A 21,698-nucleotide genomic window follows, 5' to 3' on the forward strand; every position below is an offset into this window, starting at 1 on the left:
AAGAGAGAAAAAGGGAAATAGAAAGCAGGAAAGAAAGAGAGAAGGGGAGAGAGAGGGAGAGGGGAGAGAGAAAGAAAGGGAGATAGAGGCGAAAATACAGGAATAGAGAGAGAGTGCCCTAAAGAAGGGAGAAAGAGTGAGAAAGGGAGGGCAAGAGTGAGGTGGGGAGACAGAGGTGGGGGGTCCAGTGATCTGGAACAATACCAAGGAGGGATTAGACAGACAAGGCCTGCGAAGGAAGCAGTTTGGCCAAACCAATTAAGGCTCAACACCACCACAGTCCACAGAGCTCAGCTGCATTTACATAGTAACATTTAGTACGGGGGAGGTGGTGGACGAGGGGGGGGGGGGGGGGGGGGGGGGGGGGTAGTGGCTCAGTAATGGCCGGGTGGGTTTTCTTAGCTGGGGCTAGTGGTGTGATGGTAGGGGGCGTGGCTCTCTCTTCTCTGTTGGGATTGTGGGCAAGCCTAATGAGTGGAGGGCCAAGGCCACATTAATAAACATTATGCTGAAACACGACTTCTTTTGCCCGTTCCACCTCATGACTCACAGACGGGGCTGGTGTTCTGCAGGGCTGCTCTGTCTACAGGGCTGGTATTCTGTAGGGCTGCTCTGTCTACAGGGCTGGTGTTCTGTAGGGCTGCTCTGTCTACAGGGCTGGTGTTCTGTAGGGCTGCTCTGTCTACAGGGCTGGTATTCTGTAGGGCTGCTCTGTCTACAGGGCTGGTGTTCTGCAGGGCTGCTCTGTCTACAGGGCTGGTGTTCTGTAGGGCTGCTCTGTCTACAGGGCTAGTGTTCTGCAGGGCTGCTCTGTCTACAGGGCCGGTCCACCAGCAGGGCTGACAGGGCTGGTAGGCTAACAGAAAAGTCCAACATGAACCCACACCAATCAGTGTAACGCTGTGAACAACATACAAATGAGAAGTCTGTGTGTGTGTGTGTGTGTGTGTGAGAGAGAGAGACAGAGCAAGGAATTACCAGGAAAATAAGAAAAAAAAATACAAAACGCTTCATGTGTGACCACGGTGTCAGATCTAAGAAGAACATTTCCACTCTGCTAGGAGACAGACCTCTCCGGAAGGTGGACGGCTTAAATGTGAAATATCTCCATGCTTGGGAGATCTGATGGTTTTTGCTCTGCAGTGCTCAGCTTGTCCACCCGTCCACACCCAGGGCCAGACATCCCTCACAGAGACTAAACTCCTTCCCTGCAGTTAGTACTTAACCCTGGCAAGTCCTGTCAAACTAAGCCTTGTTTGATGAAAACCATGTGAACTGCTGTGTGGTTGAAGTCTCAATATTAATACAATTGGATCATGATAGGAGAATCTTCAAGTGGTGTACAACCATCCTATAGAGAAAATCTATGACCGCTCAGATGTCTTCACCTCGGTAGAGATTTCTTGAGCTACACATCAATACAGTGGTGCTCTAATCTGCAAGCAGCGAACCTTTCTCTCTGTGAGGCGGTGATTGTGGGGGCACGCTTTGATGTCGGTGGTTTGGATTCTACCAGTCTCGTTAGGATGAAAGAACACAGAGACACTGTGTACCAGGTGCACTCTTTATCTGCTCATGGAGCACCTAGCTCGCTTTGTGATGAATTCATTTAGCCTGAGCTTTTATCAAAAGAGACGGACATGAGGGTTTCGGAATTATTAGTGGCGGTGGGGAGGGAGGGAGGGGTGCCACCCTCTACCCAGGCTGTCCAGCTCCAATCAGTCCCCAGCCTCCCCCTAGTCCCCAGCCTCCCCTAGTCCCCAGCCTCCCCTAGTCCCCAGCCTCCCCCAAGTCCCCAGCCTCCCCTAGTCCCCAGCCTCCCCTAGTCCCCAGCCTCCCCATGTCCCCAGCTTCCCCTAGTCCCCAGCCTCCCCTTAGTCCCCAGCCTCCCCTAGTCCCCAGCTTCCCCTAGTCCTTAGCTTCCCCTAGTCCCCAGCCTCCCCTTAGTCCCCAGCCTCTCCTAGTCCCCAGCTTCCCCTAGTCCTTAGCTTCCCCTAGTCCCCAGCCTCCCCTTAGTCCCCAGCCTCCCCTAGTCCCCAGCTTCCCCTAGTCCCCAGCCTCCCCTTAGTCCCCAGCCTCCCCTAGTCCTTAGCTTCCCCTAGTCCCCAGCCTCCCCTAGTCCCCAGCCTCCCCTAGTCCCCAGCCTCCCCTAGTCCCCAGCCTCCCCATGTCCCCAGCTTCCCCTAGTCCCCAGCCTCCCCTTAGTCCCCAGCCTCCCCTAGTCCCCAGCTTCCCCTAGTCCCCAGCCTCCCCTTAGTCCCCAGCCTCCCCTAGTCCCTAGCTTCCCCTAGTCCCCAGCCTCCCCTTAGTCCCCAGCCTCCCCTAGTCCCTAGCTTCCCCTAGTCCCCAGCCTCCCCTAGTCCCCAGCCTCCCCTAGTCCCCAGCCTCCCCGCTCACAATCAGCCCTCAGCACCAGATGTGGTTTTAGAGAAAATGTGTTTTTAATCACTGTCCCTCCAGGAGAGATATCGTAACTTCAGAATGATCTCTCTCTCTCTTTTCCTCCCACCGCCCATTTAACTGCTTGATGGTCATGCTCTCTGTCAACCTCAAACTGGGCTGTCAGTCTCAGTAGAGAGCAGTACTCCCACTCCCAGGGTTCCTAAGATGGCCTGATGGAGGAGGTTACTGTACCCAATGCTTATGTTGGTTGCCCCATCTGCTTGATGAAATTATGAAATGTGTAAAGGACCAGGGCGTGGAGCGGGAGAGGAGAGGAAACTGCTCTCATTGCTACGTTGTGGCCAAATCAACCAACATATCACTGAGAGAGAGAGAGAGAGAGAGAGAGAGAGAGAGAGAGAGAGAGAGAGAGAGAGAGAGAGAGAGAGAGAGAGAGAGAGAGAGAGAGAGAGAGAGAGAGAGAGAGAGAGAGAGAGAGAGAGAGAGAGAGAGAGAGAGAGAGAGAGAGAGAGAGAGAGAGAGAGAGAGAGAGAGAGAGAGAGAGAGAGAGAGAGAGAGAGAGAGAGAGAGAAAAAGACTACTCAAGTTGTTGTTCTTTTCTGTCTGTTGAAGCATGGAAGCAATGTTCTATTCTACTGCTGAAGAGGTGTCTGCTGGGAAATAATGACCCTCTTCAACACAGAGACCTTGATCAGCAGAGACACGCTCACACACATGCACACATCACACACACCGACAGACACCACATAGACACACACAATCACACTCTCACTCACACGCGTGGACAAAGGAACAAATGCAATACTTAAACCCGACTCTCCAAAACCCACGCACAAACTCTCACAGAGATACACACACACGCACGCACACACAAACCCTTGCATGGAAACGCACACACACACACACATCCATACATACCTCAGCTGGCAGATTGGAGACGCAATCTCTCCATGGTCACGGTGCATCTCTAGTCATTCTCCTCCCAGTCAGACCTCTGTCTCTTCCACAAACAGGCTACCACTCACTCCTTCTACCAGCCAGCCCTGCACACGACCTGCAGTACCGTCTGTCTCACTGCACACCTGTCGCACTGCCCACTGTCTCACAACACAGCTCTCACTGCACACCTGTCGCACTGCCCACTGTCTCACAACACAGCTCTCACTGCACACCTGTCGCACTGCCCACTGTCTCACAACACAGCTCTCACTGCACACCTGTCGCACTGCCCACTGTCTCACAACACAGCTCTCACTGCACACCTGTCGCACTGCCCACTGTCTCACAACACAGCTCTCACTGCACACCTGTCGCACTGCCCACTGTCTCACAACACAGCTCTCACTGCACACCTGTCGCACTTCACACCTGTTTCACTACCACCTGCCATTCTACATATCTGTCTCTATACACACCTGTCTCACAATACACACATAACACTGCACACCTGTCTCACTATTCACCTGTCTCACGACCCATGTCTCACTACACACCTGTCTGACTGCACACCTGTCTGACTGCACACCTGTCTGACTGCACACCTGTTTCACAATGCACCTGCTTCTCTGCCATCTGTCTCACTGCAAACATGTGCAGCTGCCTAGCCGGGTCTCCAGCCTGCCTAGCAGCTAAAAATATCTCATCTGGGTGCTTTGTGTTTCATTGAGGATAAAATGGCAGTGTTGAGGCCTGATTAAACCCTTTCATCTGCCAGGGTTGTGAGTGTTCCCGCCCTCCCGGGCCAGTCCTCAGAACAAGGCCTTGTTATCCAGATGACAGGAGCACGGCTCCCTCTTTGACGCCACCAGATTATCTAAAGCGCTCCCTGTCAAACAGCAGGGCTACTTGTCGACGTGTTTACATGTTACCGTTAACCGCCAGGACCCTGTCGCATGGGCGCAACCGTGCGAATGGACACGCGCAAGACCGCAAGCCACAAACGTGCCCACGTCAGTGCGTCGCACCCACAAGTTTACAGGTAATGCACGCACACACACACACACAGTTGCGCGCACCCACCCGCCCACCCACCCACCCACACGCAGCACACACACCACAGAGGGCGTTCAACCCTATCAGGTTCAGTCTTCCTTTAATAAACTCCAGAGTGACCTTTAGCTCTGTTCCCGTGGCCCTGCTCTAAGCACTGATCCCAGAGCAGCTGGAGATCCCAGTCCCTCAGGGCACATGGGCAGGCTTGCTCACACCACGGGTCTCAGGTCAGCTCCGGCAGCTGTAAAGGAGAGCCCTCTGAGTGTGTCTTCTGAGGCGCTTGTCACGTCTCTAAGTGTTACTTACACTCTGGCGGAATAATGTATCTCCCCCACCCACCACACTGACTAGGCTGCAGGCAGGAGACAGAGAGGTTGTAATACAATCTGTCTCACACCTTCACTCTCTCCTCACCCCCTCCTCACCTCCCCTCTCCCCCCCCCCACTCGCCTTCCTTCCTTTCTTCCTCCCTCTCCTCCACTCTCCCCCCGCCAGCCCCTCTCCTTCCCCCTCGCCTCCCCTCTCATCAAACCGCCGCTCAACTTCACTCGAAGACTCTTAACGTTTCGAGCTGTCCACGCGGTTCTAACACACAGTCATGCACACACACACACACACACACCAACAGACACACCCACGCACAAAGGAGGAGGAGAGGTAACATGAAGCAGCCAGTCACCAGAGGGGTCCAATAAATGGAAGAACGCTGCAGTCAGCCCCTCCCTGGGAACACTGGACCAGAATCTGCTAGTCCCTTACTCTCCCCCCCTCCCCCCACCCCGCTACTGCCCGCCCTCCCATGGAGACCCTGGACAAGAACCCGTCCACCTCGGGGAGTCCCTGCCTGCTTTGCCGCTTGTTTTCTCTGACCTAGTATGTGGGATCACATGTTTCATCCGCTGCCTGCCTCCCAGAGAAAAGGGGGCAGGAGAGAGGGGGAGGGGAAGGAGGAGTGGAGGTAGAGCAAGAGAGAGGGAGGGAGGGAGGGAGGGAGGAGGGAAGGAGGAGGGAGCAGGGAGGAGGGAGAGGCCAGGGATCAATGGGAGGTCTGTCCTACACTGATGTGTCGGCATTTCCTCTGCCTCACACAATAAGGCCTTCTGAAGGAGAGAGGTGGAGAGAGGGAAGATGAGAAAAAGAGAGGGAGGGCGAGCCACGCGGGGAGGGGGCAGGGGAGATGGGTGGGGGGGGGGAAGCGGGGTAGACAGAAAGCGAGATAAAGAGAGCGATAAGGGGAAAGAGCGAGAGACCAGCTGTGGGAGCTCCTCTCCAGAGCATCTCGACCCTTTTCCTCAGTCCTCCGATCATTCAGACTTGACTGGAACGAGCGGAAGACAAGCCTGCCAAAATAGCTCCGGTGATGCCTCATCAGTAATGCAGTGCACTGAAGGTTTTCACGGTTTGATTATTCATCCAGCCACTGTACTGTAATGAGGTGGGAGGTTAAGACTAACTCACACACTGGAGTGTGATGTCTGGAGACCTGGAGCTCCAAGGGACACACACTTGTTACCATGCCAACAATTGGGTGTAACTGTGGCTTTAACCCTAACCACTGAGGTCAAACCAGTCTATGACCCTAACCCTAACCACTGAGTTGAATGAAGTCTAGTTACTGATGGCTTGTATGGTACGCTGTTGTACATCCATATAACATAACATAGTGAAGACTGGGTTGTTTATTTACTGTGGCAGGTATAGATATGGCTGGGAACATTTACAAAAATATTATCTTTCGCTCTCTCGCACTCACTTTTGGTCACGTTTTTCCCTCTCCCTATCTCTGCTTACATCCCCTCTAATTCCGTCCATCAGCCTTGCCTCTCTCCATCCTCTTCCCTCCCCTGCCTCCCTCTCTGTCCATTCTCTTTCCTCCACTCCCCACCTCCCTCCCTCCCTCTCTCTCCATCCATCTCTCCCTCTCTTCCTCCTTGGTGTCAGGTTCCTCCCCCCCTCAGCAGAACAGTCATACTGACGGAGGAGGACAGTATCGACGCAGTGGAGAGAGGGGGGCGAGATGGGAGACAGAATCAGGGAGGAGAGAGAAGGAGGAAAAGAGAGAGAGTTAGCTCCTTCCCCCACCCCGCCCCACCCCCACCCCTCCTCCTCCTCGTGTCCTCTTCCTACACTCCTCCTCCTGCCGGTCTCTTTGTCCACCCCCCACACCACATCATCACTATGGAAATACAACAACATCTACTCATCTAAACATATATATCCTCTCCTGTCCTCTCGCTAATAGACCGTTTGGCAAGGTGTATGTTTCCTTTCCCCTCGCCCCCTTCCCTCGCCTGCTCCCCACCCCACCCCTCTCTTCTCGTCTCATCGCTTCTCCTCGCCTCTCCCTGGTCCCTCCCCTCATCTCCTCTCCCCCATTTCCCCCTCTAATCTCCCCCTCTTTCTCCTCACCTCTTCTCCTCCTCTCTTCTCCTCCTCTCCTCCTCTCCTCTTTCATCCATCTCCCTCCTCTCCTCTTTCTCCCCCTCTCCTCTCCTCCCAAAGATGACTCACAGTCCACACCACTCTCCTCTAGCTCTAATTGCAATCAATTAGGAAACTTCAGAAGGCTGAAATACGAGCCTTGACGTGGGGCATCCGCCGAGGTGCGTTTGATTAGAATCAATAGCCATCCCCGAGAGGAGCCACTTTAGACACACCGCTGACCTTGCAAGGGTAATAGCACCAGCAAATAATAAACAGCATGGAGAAGAGAGAGAGGGAACAGGGGAGGGAAGGGAGGGAGAGGGGTGGGGGTAGGGAGGCAGAGATGGAGAGAAGAAGAGCAAAGAGTTCGAATGGGAGGCTGGAATGGCCACGGGGAGGGGTGAGGAGGAGAAGGGGAGGGCGAAGGGGAGGGGAGGGGAGGAAGATGTAGAAAGAGAATGAGATAACAGATTAATAGAGAGACGCAGAGACAAAGAGAACATGCAACAATAGCAGCCAGAGTCTCCTCCACAACCCCCTGATCCTGCACACCATTTACATTCCTGTCTTTTGTCATTACCACACTGGACTGGCCTGCCCCCCTGCCTGCCACACACCCCCACACACACACAAGTAAACACACCTACACACAGAGAAAAGCAAGCACACACAGACACACACACACACACACACACACAGAAGAACACACACACCAAGCCCTCCCTGAGAGATTCTGAAAGCCCTCTAAATCCCCCCAGACCACTGTGTCAGGGTGACCGGTGGCGGGGGACAAGGTAAACAAGTAAACAAGACTGTGGAATAGTAAACAGCTTGTCTCTACACATCTAGCTCTGTGTCAACAACACAGACCTCATTCTGCCATGGTTCACTTTGCGCTGCAAGATGCAGAGACAGGTACAGGCGGTGGTGTAGGTAAGTGTCTAGGAGATGTTGCTATGACTATCACTCTCTTCTGACTTTGACACTCTACTGACTATCTCCAGTATGAATGAATTGAATGAATTGCACTATGACTGTTAAGCAATGCTAAATAACAGACCCGTATCTGATTTAGGACCCCATATGTAAGCAGCCCAAAAACAGATCTGAATTACATATGAGCATAAAGTCAGACTTGGGCCACTTTGGCCTGCAATGCGAACCTTTGACTTTCCACTTCTGACTTTGTAAAAGTCACAATGACTCAACTTCTCCATGGACTATGACTCTCTTTTTTGCTACTGCCATACTAAGTCCAATCTAAAATAAACACGTGTGTGTGTGTATATGTGTGTGTGTGTGGGGGGGGCGGTCTGAAGGTGGCCTGGCGACAGAACTCCCAGTCCACCCAAACACATGGGCTCGGGTTTCCCATAGTGCATCACAGGCACTGCAGACAGACTGACAGCGCCACAGGCGGCGTGGGTCTGCTCGCTCTGTTGATACGGCGGCGAGCGGCGTGAACAAAGCGCTGAGGCCGTTAGTCATGCCAGGCTGAGCGCTCTAACTCAGTTAGCTAACACTGCCAGGACAGGCTAACAGGATGGATTACAGACAGGGGGTGGGGGAGTGTAGGGGGGAGAGTGGGGCCTGGAGGTCCGGGGGTTAAGGCTGGGGCTGAGTGATGCTAGTCTTGGGGCTAGGCTAGCGGTGTGTGTGTGGTATGGAGGGATGTTGTTGATTTCATGGCTCACCATAAAGCAGTGAACCCAGATGGGGGGGGGGGGGGGGGTTGGGGATGGTGGGTGGGTGGGGGTCAAGCAACCTCTCTGACATACAGAAATGTGCATCAACTGCTGGGATTGAGGCTGAAGCTGGGGGCAAGGCTGGGATTGAGGTTGGTACTAGGATTGAGACTAGATCTAGGACTTGCCATTGCTTCAGCTTATCATCCTATAAACCTAAGAGTCTGAGTAATCTGTGTGAAGAAGGTTTGTACTTGTGTGTGCGTGTGCATGTGTGTGTTGAAAGCATTCATATTTTCATTGAACATGGCACAGTACAGTACTAGTAACGGTGGAAACAAGCCCTCGTAAAAGACTCTGGAAGTGCCCAAAAGCACCTGAACTTCCCACTGAAACTGGAGAGGTGTGTGTGTGTGTGTGTGAGTGGACTGTGTCTGGAATGTGTGTGTGTGAGTGGAATGTGTTTGGAATGTGTGTGTGTGGGACATTCACTGTCAGACATCCGAAACTTCATACCCTGGTGACGACCTTTCAGCACCGGACCAGTAGGCCTGGCAACGACATGGCAAGGACGCGGCCTCCCGGTGACAGTGCTGACACGCTGACATCAGCGCACAGCGTGTCTGTGACATCACCAAGCCAGGCCACCCACCCTGTCTGCCTGCCTGCAACCCACCCAGCCCCCCACCCCCCCACCCCCTCCCAAAAGCCACGTCAAGCCTCGTTCCCAGTTCCTACCTAACATCTGACCTCAGTCTTTGTCCTGTCAATTAGAACACTTCTTTGAACATTATCGTCGTAGGTCGGTAGATACACAGCAGGCCCATCCATCCTGAACTGGGATATCTATCCCGAGGGTCCACAGAGCAATCAACTAAGACTGGATCCCACCAGGCCAAGGGAGAGCATTGCTGAGGAGGACTAATATAATAGTATAATAGCTCCTCCTATAGAGGCTTCATATGGAACTCATTCTCACCACCTGGTCTGTGTAGGACCCTGAAACACACACACACACACACATGCACGCAGACAGACTGACAGACAGACAGGTGAGGTCATTACATGGCTGTAACAGGCTAACACTCCAACCGACCAACATGCAATGCACATCAGAATATTAGCTGAACCATAAAACGCCTGTTACCCTGACAACGATGTCTAAATAAAGTGGTCTCATCCTACTGGCACCAAGGAAACAATCATGTAACAAGCTCAATGACCTCCATGTGTCTTTGTGGGTAATATGCATCACGTTTACAGAGAGGAAAATAAAAAGAGGAAGACCAAGAAAAGACAGGAAGGAGAAACTATTATCAAGACAATCAACACCCCCCCCGCCTCCCTCCCCTCCCTCACAGCAACCCCAGCCTCCACCATGCTGAGAGGAGCTATATTGTTCTGCTCTGTTTCACCGGCCTCCTCTGGGAGAACAGACTCCATTATTAGAGGTCCAGCCTCATTTGGAGAGGCAGGTTCTATTATTAGAGCCTTAGCCTCGGATGGGATTGGGTTTTAGCACCACAGTTGGTGCTGCGCTCCAGGACGGAGCAACTCCTCCACTCGGAAAGCATAGGCTCCGCCCCAGAAAGGGAAGACTCAATTATTAGAGGCCCTGCATCATTTAGGGAAGAGGACTCTACTATTAGTGGTCCAGCCTTGTGTGGAGGCTGTACTCTGCCGAACACAGTCACTGAGTTCATACACTAAGCTGTTAATCCATCCCATAACTGTCATATGGCATCAAATGGAATAATCCAGACTGTGCTTGGTTCTACACAGCCCGGGGCAGTGGTGCGTGTGTGGGTGAGATCTCTGTGTTGTAGGCTTTGCAGGCCCATGCGAGTCCAGCGCACAATTCAAAGCTCTCTCTCCATACTCACATGCAGCAAGGGTTGCTCTGTGTGGATGTGCGTGTATGCATGTGTCTATTTGCGTGTGCATTCCCAACCAGAATGACAATAAGTAATGATGTTTACAAGGGTCCCTGATGTCACCGAGGTGTCAGTCACGGAGACCACAAGGTCACGAGCGCTAACGAGTCTCACACACACCATCTCACAGAACACACACCATCGCACAGGACACACAAGCATGGCCTTCATCATCTTATGTGAAACGTTAAACCCTCTAATTCAGCTATTATGGTGAGGAGGACCTCTTCCCATCCAGACCCCCAATGATCCTCTCTTCTCTAATCATCTCCAGAGGTGCATCTTTGTTTGGGGATCTTTATGACAGCCACAAAACACCAGGGCATGATCACTTTGGCAACTAGTCAGAGGGTGAGATTGGATTTTTACATCCTGGCCGTGGTGAAGTGTGGAAATAAGGCTGTCTAATGATTGAATACTCATGAAAGGCCATACATGTTAATTAATCCAAGAGCTGGATGATGATCATTTCAGTTCAGCCTGAGAGGAAGGAGGGGAGGGGATGAGAGGGGGCGGGGGTGGAGGGGTGCTCATAAAAGTGGCTTACACGTTAAGGCTCCTACCTCAAGGACACCAGGAGTCTAGACTGCATATCTTCTGTTACTCTGCAACAGTCTAGATTGTCATCAGTTACTCCATAGTGACAGCCAGTTCTAATCTACAAAATAGAGAGAGACAGCCAGTTCCAGTCCAGTTCTAGTCTAGGACGGAACAAACCAGTGTTTTAGACCAGTTTTAGTCTAGGATGGAGAGAAGCAGCCAATTATAGTGCAGTTCTGGTCTAGGATGGAGAGAAGCAGTCAGTTATAGTGCAGTTCTGGTCTAGGATGGAGAGAAGCAGCCAGTTATAGTGCAGTTCTGATCTAGGATGGAAAGAGGCAGCCAGACATAGTGCAGTTCTGGTCTAGGATGGAAAGAGGCAGCCAGTTATAGTGCAGTTCTGGTCTAGGATGGAAAGAGGCAGCCAGTTATAGTGCAGTTCTGGTCTAGGATGGAAAGAGGCAGCCAGGTCCATCTGTCTTGTGAAAGGGACCAGCTCACACCAGGGAGAGGACACTGAGCCAGAGTAGGGTTTGGATCGCACTGTGATGTGGTGTGTGTTTGTGTGTGTGTGTATTTGTGTTGTACAGCATAGACAGCAGGGTAGCCACACTCATTAGAGGTGTAAGCTCTCACTGCAGGTTGGAAGTGTGTGTATGTGAGAGAAAGAGAGAGAGAGAGACAGAGACCGTGCATGCGTACATGTGTGTGTGTGTGTGTGTGTGTGTGCGCGCGCGCGCGCGTGCATGCAGAGACACCAGGCAGATAAAGCAGCTGTGATGTATGTGGACTTAAGTTGGGCTGAAGGTGTGGAGGATAGGGAGAACAAAGGATGAGGAAAACGGAAGGAAGAGAGGAAATACTGTCACAGCTACTTCCTCATTATTGACCTCTTCTCATTCCCTCTTTCTCTCCCCATCTTTCTTCCTCCCTCGCTTGGTCTTGTGCTTCCTAGCTCTCTCTTCCTCAATCTCCCTCCCTCCTGACCTCTTCATCTCCTCCCTCCCTCTATCTCTATCTCTCTCCCGATTTGTCTCAGTCTCTTCCACTTTTTCTCTTCCCTCCTCTCTATCTCTCTCCCCCTACTTCCCTCCCCCTCGCTCCACACACCTCTCTCTTCCTCTCTATGGCTTCCTACCTCCCTCCCTCCCTTATCTCCAGCAGTGGGCAGCTCCAACCAGGTGCAGTGAAGGGGCCTCAGAGGAGACCTGGAGCAGATAAAGGAACATGGCCAAGCTCAGCTCCACTGGCCTCTCATTACGGCACCCATGAGGGAGCCGACTATTATTGTGGAGACAGAGATAAGCGAGGGAGAGAGAGAGAGACAGAGAGACAGAGAGAGATTGAAAGAGAGAGAGAGAGAGAACGAGATAGATAGAAGGCTAGCCCAGGTTGTGAGCCTGTGTTTAGGATCAGGGGACCGTATCACCATTATGATAATAACACAGCTCAGTAGAAGTCTCCCCCAGCTTTCTATCTTGCCAGCCTGTCAGCTAGGGGTGTGAGTTACAGCTGCTTCATGCTGTCTGGTCATTTCTCATATTTCCTGCAGCCATTAACTACTGTCCCTCCATTGCCCACAGTGCTCGAATCCAAGCTAATAACAGAATGGTTCTATTTTCTGATCTGATTAAGAACGACGGCTCTATCTATTACTCTAATCTACACCAGGTCTAACCTAGACTAGGGATAAAACCAGACCAGGGTTAATCAGACCAGCACTGACCAGACCACAGCTAACCATATCAGGTCTAACCAGATCAGGTTTAAACTATACTGCACCAGGACAAAACTGGACCATGGCAACTAACATCTTCCTCTGTTGACTCACTCTGTTGACTGGAGTGTCTGAAACCAGCTTCCAGCCTGGTATATACAGCCACAGCATGTATAATTGGCAGACTCATATTTCTTCTCAATCGAAAATGTCATATTATGCAGGGAAAAAAAGGTTACTTTGTCACGTTCCTTTTAGTGGGCAATTATAACAAATTGCTCCTCAGCTTGTTGAAATGTCTTTGTGTGATAACTTCCATCTGGTCGCCGCATTCTCACCATTCCCCTTAGTTAAAATAACAAGTACCTCATAAGCTGGATATCTTACTGTGTCTGTAATGTGTGTGCACTGTCAAAATGTGAACGCCTGAATATGGACACGCCACCTCTCTCTAGATTACAATGCTATCAATGCGAGCATGTGGCCAAGAGTAATTCAACTCTACCATGGTACAGTATCACACAATGTGTTGGGCAGAGCCCTCCTGCTTCCCAAGCTAGCAAAGGGTTCAGCTCAGTGTGTTAGCGGTGTAGAGACCGGGGACAGCTCCTCGGCTGGGCTGCAGCTTGCCAGCTGGGGGTGAGTCCATGTAAACATCGCTAGGTGCCCCCTGAGGGGCGGATTGAATTAAGGCTTAAAGAAAACAATCTTATCATGAGAATGAGGATTACCGCTGCTCACCGCTGCAGGCTTGAGAGGGAGGGTGGGGGTTACGGGGTAGGGGAGGTGGGGTAGGGGTGGTGGTGGTGGGGTGCTGTGCGGGGGGGGGGGGGGACTCGGCTGTTAATCACACCTGACCACAGGTAGCCTCTGGAGGCGATCGCTGCCCTACACAAGCCTCTGCACCCAGATCAGCCCTCCCTCCACAGCCTCCGGGCATTGATCTCACACTCGTCTACACACACCAACACACAGAGGTTGTACCCGGGGAGAATTCTTCTCTCTGAATCAAAAAATACCTGATGCATGTCCTGAACAAATCTATCGAAGAGATCCCATATTATTTAGGCAGGTGTGCTACATGACGTGTGTCAATAGTGTCTTGGAGGCGTGTTGGAGGCGTGTTGGGGGTTGGGACTGAAACATGACAGAGGTGGAGCCTGTAGTCTACACAAGAGCATCACGTAGAGGAGTGGGACTGAAACGAGAGGAGCGTAGAGGGGAATGAGTTTGCTGTTATCAGGGATGGGGAGGCTTAGAGAGACGTCTGTCTGGGTAAAAAGAAAAACAGCCTCCCTCCTATTTATCCTGCTTTCAAAGCAGCTCTCAGTGTGACAGTCAGAGCAGGTATTCAGCTGGGCTCTCCACCGGTTGTTTGTGTCTGCGTGCCCTGTAAGAGGTTTACCCGCACATACAGTAAACACCGGTTGCTCTATTCATCCACGATAGGACGCATCCACTTCACTCTGTGATGTGGGTGAAGGCTGTCTGTTATCGTTACTGAGTCCGTCCTAACATCAGCATCTAACAGTGAACCTGGGGTTAGTCTGGTGTGAAGTGAAACACCTGGAGAGAGAACTAAGAGCACAGATAGACTGACATAGAAAGTGGGGGAGAGAGAGAGGGGGGGGGTGGAGAGGAATGCAGAGAGAGTGAAAGAGAACAACGGAGTGAGAAAGGGAGTGATTTTTTACTCTTGGCTTTGGCAGTGTAAACCTGTGTGTAAAGTACACAAGAATGTGTGTGTGTGTGTGTGTGCGTGAGTGTGTATGTGTGTGTGTGTGGGAGTCCCCTCAAGAATTATAAATCAAGACAAATTTGAAATTGTGTGGAAATGTTCTTGATCCTTACAAGTTGCTTTTTCAAGGGAGTTTATAGTTAGGGTTAAAATTATGTGAAGGGTTGAAGTTAGGAGTTAGGAATGGTTTTAGGGGTTAGACTTAGGAGCCAGGATTAGGTTTTAATTTAGAGTTCAAATAAAACAAGATTTTGAATTTGACTGAATGGTGAGTCCCAACAAGAACAGCAATACAAGTGTACGTGTGTGTGTGTGTGTGTGTGCATCCCAGTAAATTTTCCTTTGGCAACTTCCCAGAGGACCACTGCTCTCTGTAAGAGCAAATAAAAGATGCTAATACAATTAGGAGGCCAGCATCTACACACACACACATTCACACACACAAACATACGCCTCTGCCCAGCCCCTTCTCTTTCAGTTCAAATGGAGCGTGTATCCCATGAAAGGAGGCAGGCCTAACAGAGTGTACACTTTGGAGGGAAAATAAACCAAATGCTGTCAGCTTAGCGTGCTAACATGGAGGGACCAGTAGAAGAGGAGGAAGAGAGGAGAAAAGAGAGAAAGAGAGGAAGGGATGTGCTGGGCAGAGGAGCGATTCAGAGGCCACCAGTCACTCAGCCAGCATGATTTATTTATTCATTTCCTCTTCCCTTTAATGGAAATATAAAAGGCAGCATTGATTAGTGTTTAAGGATCAGCAGTTAATAGATTAAAAGCCTCTAGTAGATGGGCAGGAAATACTGGGCTCCAGACTCACTGCTCCCAGCCTCTCCATAATTACCTACATAGACACTGTGCCAGGCTGGCTCTGACCGAACAACGGGAGGCTGGGGACTGGGGTCTGGGAAGCTGCAGACTGTGGGATGGAGGCCTGGGTACTGGGGGTTGGAACACTGGGATTAGAGGCTTGGGGCTGAGAGATTGGGATGATGGGAGGAGGCTGGGAGGTTGGATCGTCTGTGTGTGATGCCACTGAGAAAGCATCTGACACAGCTTTAGTCTTCAGACATGTTGACTGAGACACACTGACCAACTGACTGACCCAACAACAGCACTCTGAACACCCTGTGAGGCCGGACAGGACACATACACACACTCACACTCTACCATTAATGATCCAGAGAATGTGGTAATGTGCAGAGCTAATACGGCGTAGCTAAAAGCTAGTTCGGAGCTAATTTGGCACAGCTAAGAGCTAGCTAAAAGCTAACACCACAGCTAGCGGCTAGTTGGAGCTAAAACGTCCCAGCTCGTCACTCGCTCAAAGTTACACAAACACATCCCAGTAATGGCTATCTTAAACACGCCACTGCTCACAGGTGAGCTCAAAGCTGAAATGGTAACATAGCACAGATCAACTGTAGTCTCTCACCAATAAGAGATACAGTGTCTCGCTCATTATTGCTGTTAAATTCTCTCTTTAAAGTTGACATCCTGACCTGTATGAATTAGACATGCTAATGGAGGAACCCAGCTCTAACTAACCAGCCTAAGAGGGCCTATATACAAGTGTGCATGTAAAACCATCACACCCTGGTTGTGAGCATACCATTTCCCTTTCAGAGATCACTGCAACATCCCTAAAGGAGCCCACTAGTATTTACCTTATGTTGGTAAGTTGTTTTGTTAAAATCACACTTTTATGATGTGTGGGTTCATAAATGCCTCCATGTTGCTTGATGTGACTAAAGTGGAAGTTGTGAAGTGGTTTGACCTTTGACCCTGACGTGGTGGACGGATCCCTTATTTAGCAGGATTCTGGAACGGGGTTGGTGGGCTTGCATCAACCACACAGCACAACATCCGTAACCTAAACAGACAAAGCTGGACACAGCGACTGCCAGTTAGCGACTGCTACCGTGACCAAGGGAAGATGGCGGTACCCACAGCTTCTTGCAGCTGCGTTGGGGTAGTGTCATTCATCCATTTTGTTTTACAAGTAAGCTAGCCATGAGTGTTCTTAGTTGCACGCCTCACAGGTTGGTTATGTCAAAGACATCTCAATGCCCCTCTTGTTGTCAAAGCCTTTCCAGTGCACTTGGCTTGTTTTTCTCTCAGCCCAGTGTGCCATGACAAAAACAAACACGAATAAGAAATGTTTTTTTATGAATAAAATATACAGATTTCAGTTGAAGAATTCGTTTTGGAGACAAAATTAGACATAAATGATGGTTGTTACATATCTCTCTCTCTCTCTCTCTCTCTCTCTCTCTCTCTCTCTCTCTCTCTCTCTCTCTCTCAGTTTAATGGAGGTTAAATGTAGGGATGTTACTATTTTGCATGTGTTTATATTTGTCACTGTGATTACAGTGTAATCAAGTTGTTTCTGTAATGTCCATGGTGGAGTCACTAGTTGATTTTTCTGGCAGTTTTGAAAGATTTTTAGAAATCAAAACCTTTCTCTCTCTTCTTTCTCTCGCTGTTGCCTTCTCCCACACACACACACTCCTCCCACACACACAAAACACACACACACATATCTGATCCTCTTCAGACCAGCTCCTATTTGTATGGTTTGTGCATGCAGGGTGGGGTCCCCCCCGGGCACCCCCTCCGGGGCACCCCCCCTCCTTTGCATGGCAGGCTCGGACATCTGTACTAGGATGTTTCTCCTGGGAAGGGGAGGGGGGGGGGGGTGGGGGAGAATGTGCCAAGGGCAATATTTGGCTAGTTTTATTTTACCTTTCATCTGTTTGAATCCTAAACACAGGTTGGAGCGGGGGACGTCAGATTAGAGAGGAGAGGACTCCAGCCGCGCCTCTGAAGTGGGGTGAGGCACGGGAGAGGGGGCTGGGGGGCGTAATTCTACACCTCGGTAGCAGTTGGAGCACTTAGGCAGGAGACACTGTATATCACTTCTCTGGACACTGCTCATCTCCGCTCTCGCTCAGAGCCACTGGAACTATGTTACATTCAGAAAGGACAAGTGAGGAGAGCAGAGGAGAGGAGAGTGAGGAGGGGGAGGACGGAGGAAGGTGGAAGGGGGGAGGGGGGAGAACTGGGGAGTGCACAGGAGGAGGAGGAGGAAAAGAAGAAAGGACACGAGATGACAGAACAGGAGAGGATGGGACGGGGCAGCACAAGATGGGAGGGGGAGAGAGGACAAGGAAGGGAAGGGGGGCGAGAGGACAGGGAAGGGCGGGGGGAGGAAGGAATTAGAAGGGTAATGAGGGGGTAGGACGGAGGAGGAGGGGAAGGAGGGGGAGGTTGTTCTGAGGGGTGTCTGTCTTGCTGCCTCTCAGCCTTTACCTCCAACAGGGCATGAAACTAGAAGTCATTAAGGCAAGGAGGCCTAAGCTGGTCCCCTTTGATCCTTACAGAGCAGGACTAAACACTCTGAAACACTCTCAAGAGATGGGGGGGGGGGGGTTGAGGAGGGGTGGGCTGGGAAGGGATTGGGAGAAAGGATGAACACAGAGAGAGGGAGAGAGGGAAAGAGACAGAGGGACAGAACGAGAGAAAAAGAACATCTCTCGGAATCCAGACAGATACATCAGATGCTCCCCCGCCTCCCCCCCCCCGCCTCCCCGCCTCCCCCCTCCCTCCACCAGCAGAGGAGGGCGGGATCATCAGCGGGGGCTGGTGGGGGAGTGGGGGGGGGGGGGGCAGCAGAGAAAGGGGATTTCCGTTCAGGCCAATCAATCAGAGAGTGATAATGGCTTCCATGCAGGAGTGGTGACACAGGGTCAGACCTTCCCGTGACCCCCCAGAGAGGAGAGCTACACACAGTTCACTGTCCAGCCAGCCAGTAGGCTTCAATGGACACCACTTTCTCTCTCATTCCTCTCTTTCTTCTCTGCACCCCCCCAGCCCAGTACTCCCCCCTCCCTGTCCTGTTTTCTCTTGATACACTTTGTGTGTGTGTGTGTGTGTGTGTGTGTGGGGGGGGGGGGGTAAGAAAGAGCAATGAGGGTGAGAAAGAGGATGAGTGAGAGTGCTGAGGGGAGAAGAAAGGGGGAGAGAAAGAAGAAGGGAGAGGGGGAGGTAGTGGGGGGAAGCAAGTGAGAGATTGTGTGAAGGAGGAAGGGGGTGAGAGACAGAGCGGGGGGTGGACAGGAGAAGGGAAGGGTGGGGGGTGTCAGGGGTAGAGAAACTGCTCTCTGAGACTGCAAGTAGCGGAAAGACAGACAGCTGAAATAAGTCTCTCTCTCTCTTCACTCTCTTTCTCTCTCTTTCTCTGTCTCCCTCTCTCTCTCGTGCTCTCCTTCATATGCTCTCTCTGTCTCGCGCGCTCCCTCTCTCTTTGCTCCACATGTGCGTTGTAGGAGCGCTACAGAGGTACAATCATCTCCATATGAATAAAAACACTCCATCACCTCCAAACGCTCTGTGTGTGAGTGTGTGTATGAGTGTGTGTGGGTGTGTGTGAGTGTGTGTGTGTGTGAGAATACATTCATGTGAGGCTATATGATGAGAACGAAGCGGCAACAATGCAAGCGTAATACCAGGAGAGCTCCCGGCACAAGCCTGCCATTCACCCTGAACCCCTCTAATAATTACAAGCATCACATTATTCAGATAGGAATCCTGCTGTTACCAGGCACCCTCCTCTCCGCTCCTTTCCGCTCCGCTCCTCACTTCTCCTCCCCCCTTCTCTTCTCCTCTCCACTGCTCTCCTCTTTATCTTTTCTCTCTGTCACACAGATCGAACAGAAAATAGCCCTGTGGCAAACAGCAAGAAGAGAGGGATGACAGTACTCACTGAGTTGATCCTGGTAGCTGTCTCTATACTGTCCTCCTTCCGTCAGTCCAAACAGCAGATGCAGTGCGTTTTGTATGACGGAGTCCGTTCGCGCGCACACCAGCGTGTGTATGTATGTGTGTGTGTGTGTGTGTGAGCGAGAGACAGTCCAATAGGGCTAAGTTGCCTTTGCAGCTGGTGCCTGATAGAGCAACAGAGAGAGTGTGTGTGTGTGTGTGTCTCTCTGTGTCTAGCTCTGCACTGGCTGAGTGGAGCTAAGGCACTTTTAAACAGGCTGTGCCGGACCATGTGACTAGCCTGCCAGCAGGCAGGAGTGCATTAGCAGACCAGCTATGCTGTGTCTGTGCGGCGCCCCCTAGCTTACAATCTCAGTACTGGAGGAGAACACGGCAAACACACAATCGTGGGATAGCAACTTGTGCACAAACACATATTCACACACGCACAGCACAGACACATACACACTGACACACAGATAACTTGGCAACACGGAATGACAATACACAAAAGCAGAGCAGTTATATGGATCACACGCACACACAAACACACACACACTGGGAAGTGAAAGCTTTGGAACAACCCAAACTTTTCCGAAACAGGGCTATGTTGCAAGACTCTCCTTGTTCCATCCCGACTTTGGAGAGCGAGGAAGAGAGAGAAAAGAGAAACAGACAGAGACAGACAGAGAGAGACAGAGAGAGAAAGTTAGAGAGACAGTGAGAGAGATAGTTGGAGAGACAGTGAGAGAGATAGTGAGAGAGATAGTGAGAGAGATAGTGAGAGAGAGGAGGGAAGGAGTAGGCAGCAGTGAGTTAGCTGGTACATCTCACTGAGCTCTGAGGAAGAACTGGAACATCTCCAGCACCTGGGAGGTTAAACACACTAGCCCCTAACTGTCCCAGCCTTGATGTCCTATTGGTCTGATGGGAGATGTAAGGGGTTTGCTCCCCACCACGGCAACCTACCCATTTAATTTTGAACATGTATGTTCAGGGGGTTATGATGGTGTGTTGTGTCAGGCTACCCACACACACACTCCACCGTCAGACATCTGGTGGAAAATGATCTCAACACTTGACGGAAACATCACTGTGTTTGTGAGTCTAACAAGCCAAACTAATCTTTTCAACATATTTCTGTCATTGAAATCCCATTGCAGTACAGTTGCATCATGTCTGAATCCATGTCTAAATCTTGTGTGTGCTTGTGTGCACACATTGCAGGGTGTGTTTTGGGCTTCTTCTCTCTGGTCAGTCAGATAAAGACAGCCCCAGGGTTGAGAGGGCTCCCCTGAGGACCTCCCTGCTCCCTTCACCTCCGTCTGAGAATCCTGAGCAAACCGGCAGCTTCGACCAGACTGCCAGCCAGGCAGACAGAGCATGTTCGAATCCGACATGCTCAATTGTATACTTTGGAGAAGAGTTGCTGCCCTGGTATTTGTTCCGTTTTGTTCTCCCTGTATTGCTGTGTGCATGCTAAGTGGCTTTTTATTCTGTCATTCCTCCCTATCATCCATTCCTCCATCACACCGTCCCTTTATCCCTCCACCCCTGCATCCCTCTGTCCCTCCATTCCTTCATTACAAAATCTTTTCATCACTGCGTGCCTGCATGCTCCTCTGCCGACAAAGTTATTGAATATATTTATTTACAAAGACTCATAAATAAACAATTTCTCCCTCTCTTTCTCATTCTCTCAAGATTGATCTCATTCTCCCATTGCTCTCTTTCTCCCTCTCTCTCCCTCTCTTTTTCCCTCTATCTCGGTGTCTCTCTCTCTTTCTTTTTCCGGCTCCTAGTTGTCCTCTGAGAAACATTTCCTGTTGTGTTTGATGAAAAGAATGCCACAACACAATCTACAGACATCAAAGACTCTGGTACCAGAAGCTGTACTCTAATGTCACCTAGCTGACAGCTATTGTTGTAGTTCTGCTCAGTGGAGGAGGGAGGAGGAGAGTGGAGACGAAGGGGAGGAGGGAGCAGAGATAACACAGACAAACAACATCATGTAAAACAACACTTGTCTGAGGGCCAAAACCTGATAAATATATGATAATAGAATACAGCACCGAGACTTCTGACAGTGTATGAAAATGTGACGTGTGCACGTGCATGTGCACACGCGGGCTTGAGTTTTCGAGTGTGTTTTCGTCCTTGAGGAGTCTGTCTCTGTGACCTCCATCTCCCAAGACCCATCATCTCAGTATCTCATTTTAAAAGCCCCATCAAACGCCCTCAGATCTTCTGAGGAGCCTCCTGAAGCTGCTCAGCCTTCTCCAGCTTCCACAGGAGATTACATTCTTATTAGCTCTAAATACTGAATGTGTCCTTAGTCCAGGAATGTTATTGAAGTTTAGAATTCCGCTAAGACTGGTCCAAATTAGGAAGCTGTTTGGCAGTTCTAATCACTCTCCAAACCAGCCTAATCCCTGTTCAATTAAAATTCCAATTAGACATAGAACAACAATCAACTGTATACTCGAGCCATAATGGGCACAAACATG

The 21,698-nt window shown here is 50.8% G+C and overlaps 1 protein-coding gene across 2 annotated transcripts in view; it reads right to left on the reverse strand.

Annotated features, from left to right (window-relative positions):
* cntfr (ciliary neurotrophic factor receptor) overlaps positions 1-19,420 on the reverse strand; it is a 78,646-nt gene extending 59,226 nt beyond the window's left edge. Inside the window, exon 1 of one of the 2 annotated variants that reach the window (XM_084687184.1) lies at positions 19,196-19,420. The gene's annotated coding sequence lies outside the window, so the exon portion shown is untranslated. Of the gene's footprint in view, positions 1-16,207; positions 16,299-19,195 lie in introns of those variants that run through there. The other variant, XM_084687185.1, reaches the window with a different exon arrangement.
* Positions 19,421-21,698: the final 2,278 nt, after the last annotated feature.

The sequence above is a fragment of the Hypomesus nipponensis genome, chromosome 22 (genome assembly GCF_054491055.1).
Source record: "Hypomesus nipponensis isolate SF chromosome 22, ASM5449105v1, whole genome shotgun sequence".
NCBI classification, from domain to species: domain Eukaryota; kingdom Metazoa; phylum Chordata; class Actinopteri; order Osmeriformes; family Osmeridae; genus Hypomesus; species Hypomesus nipponensis.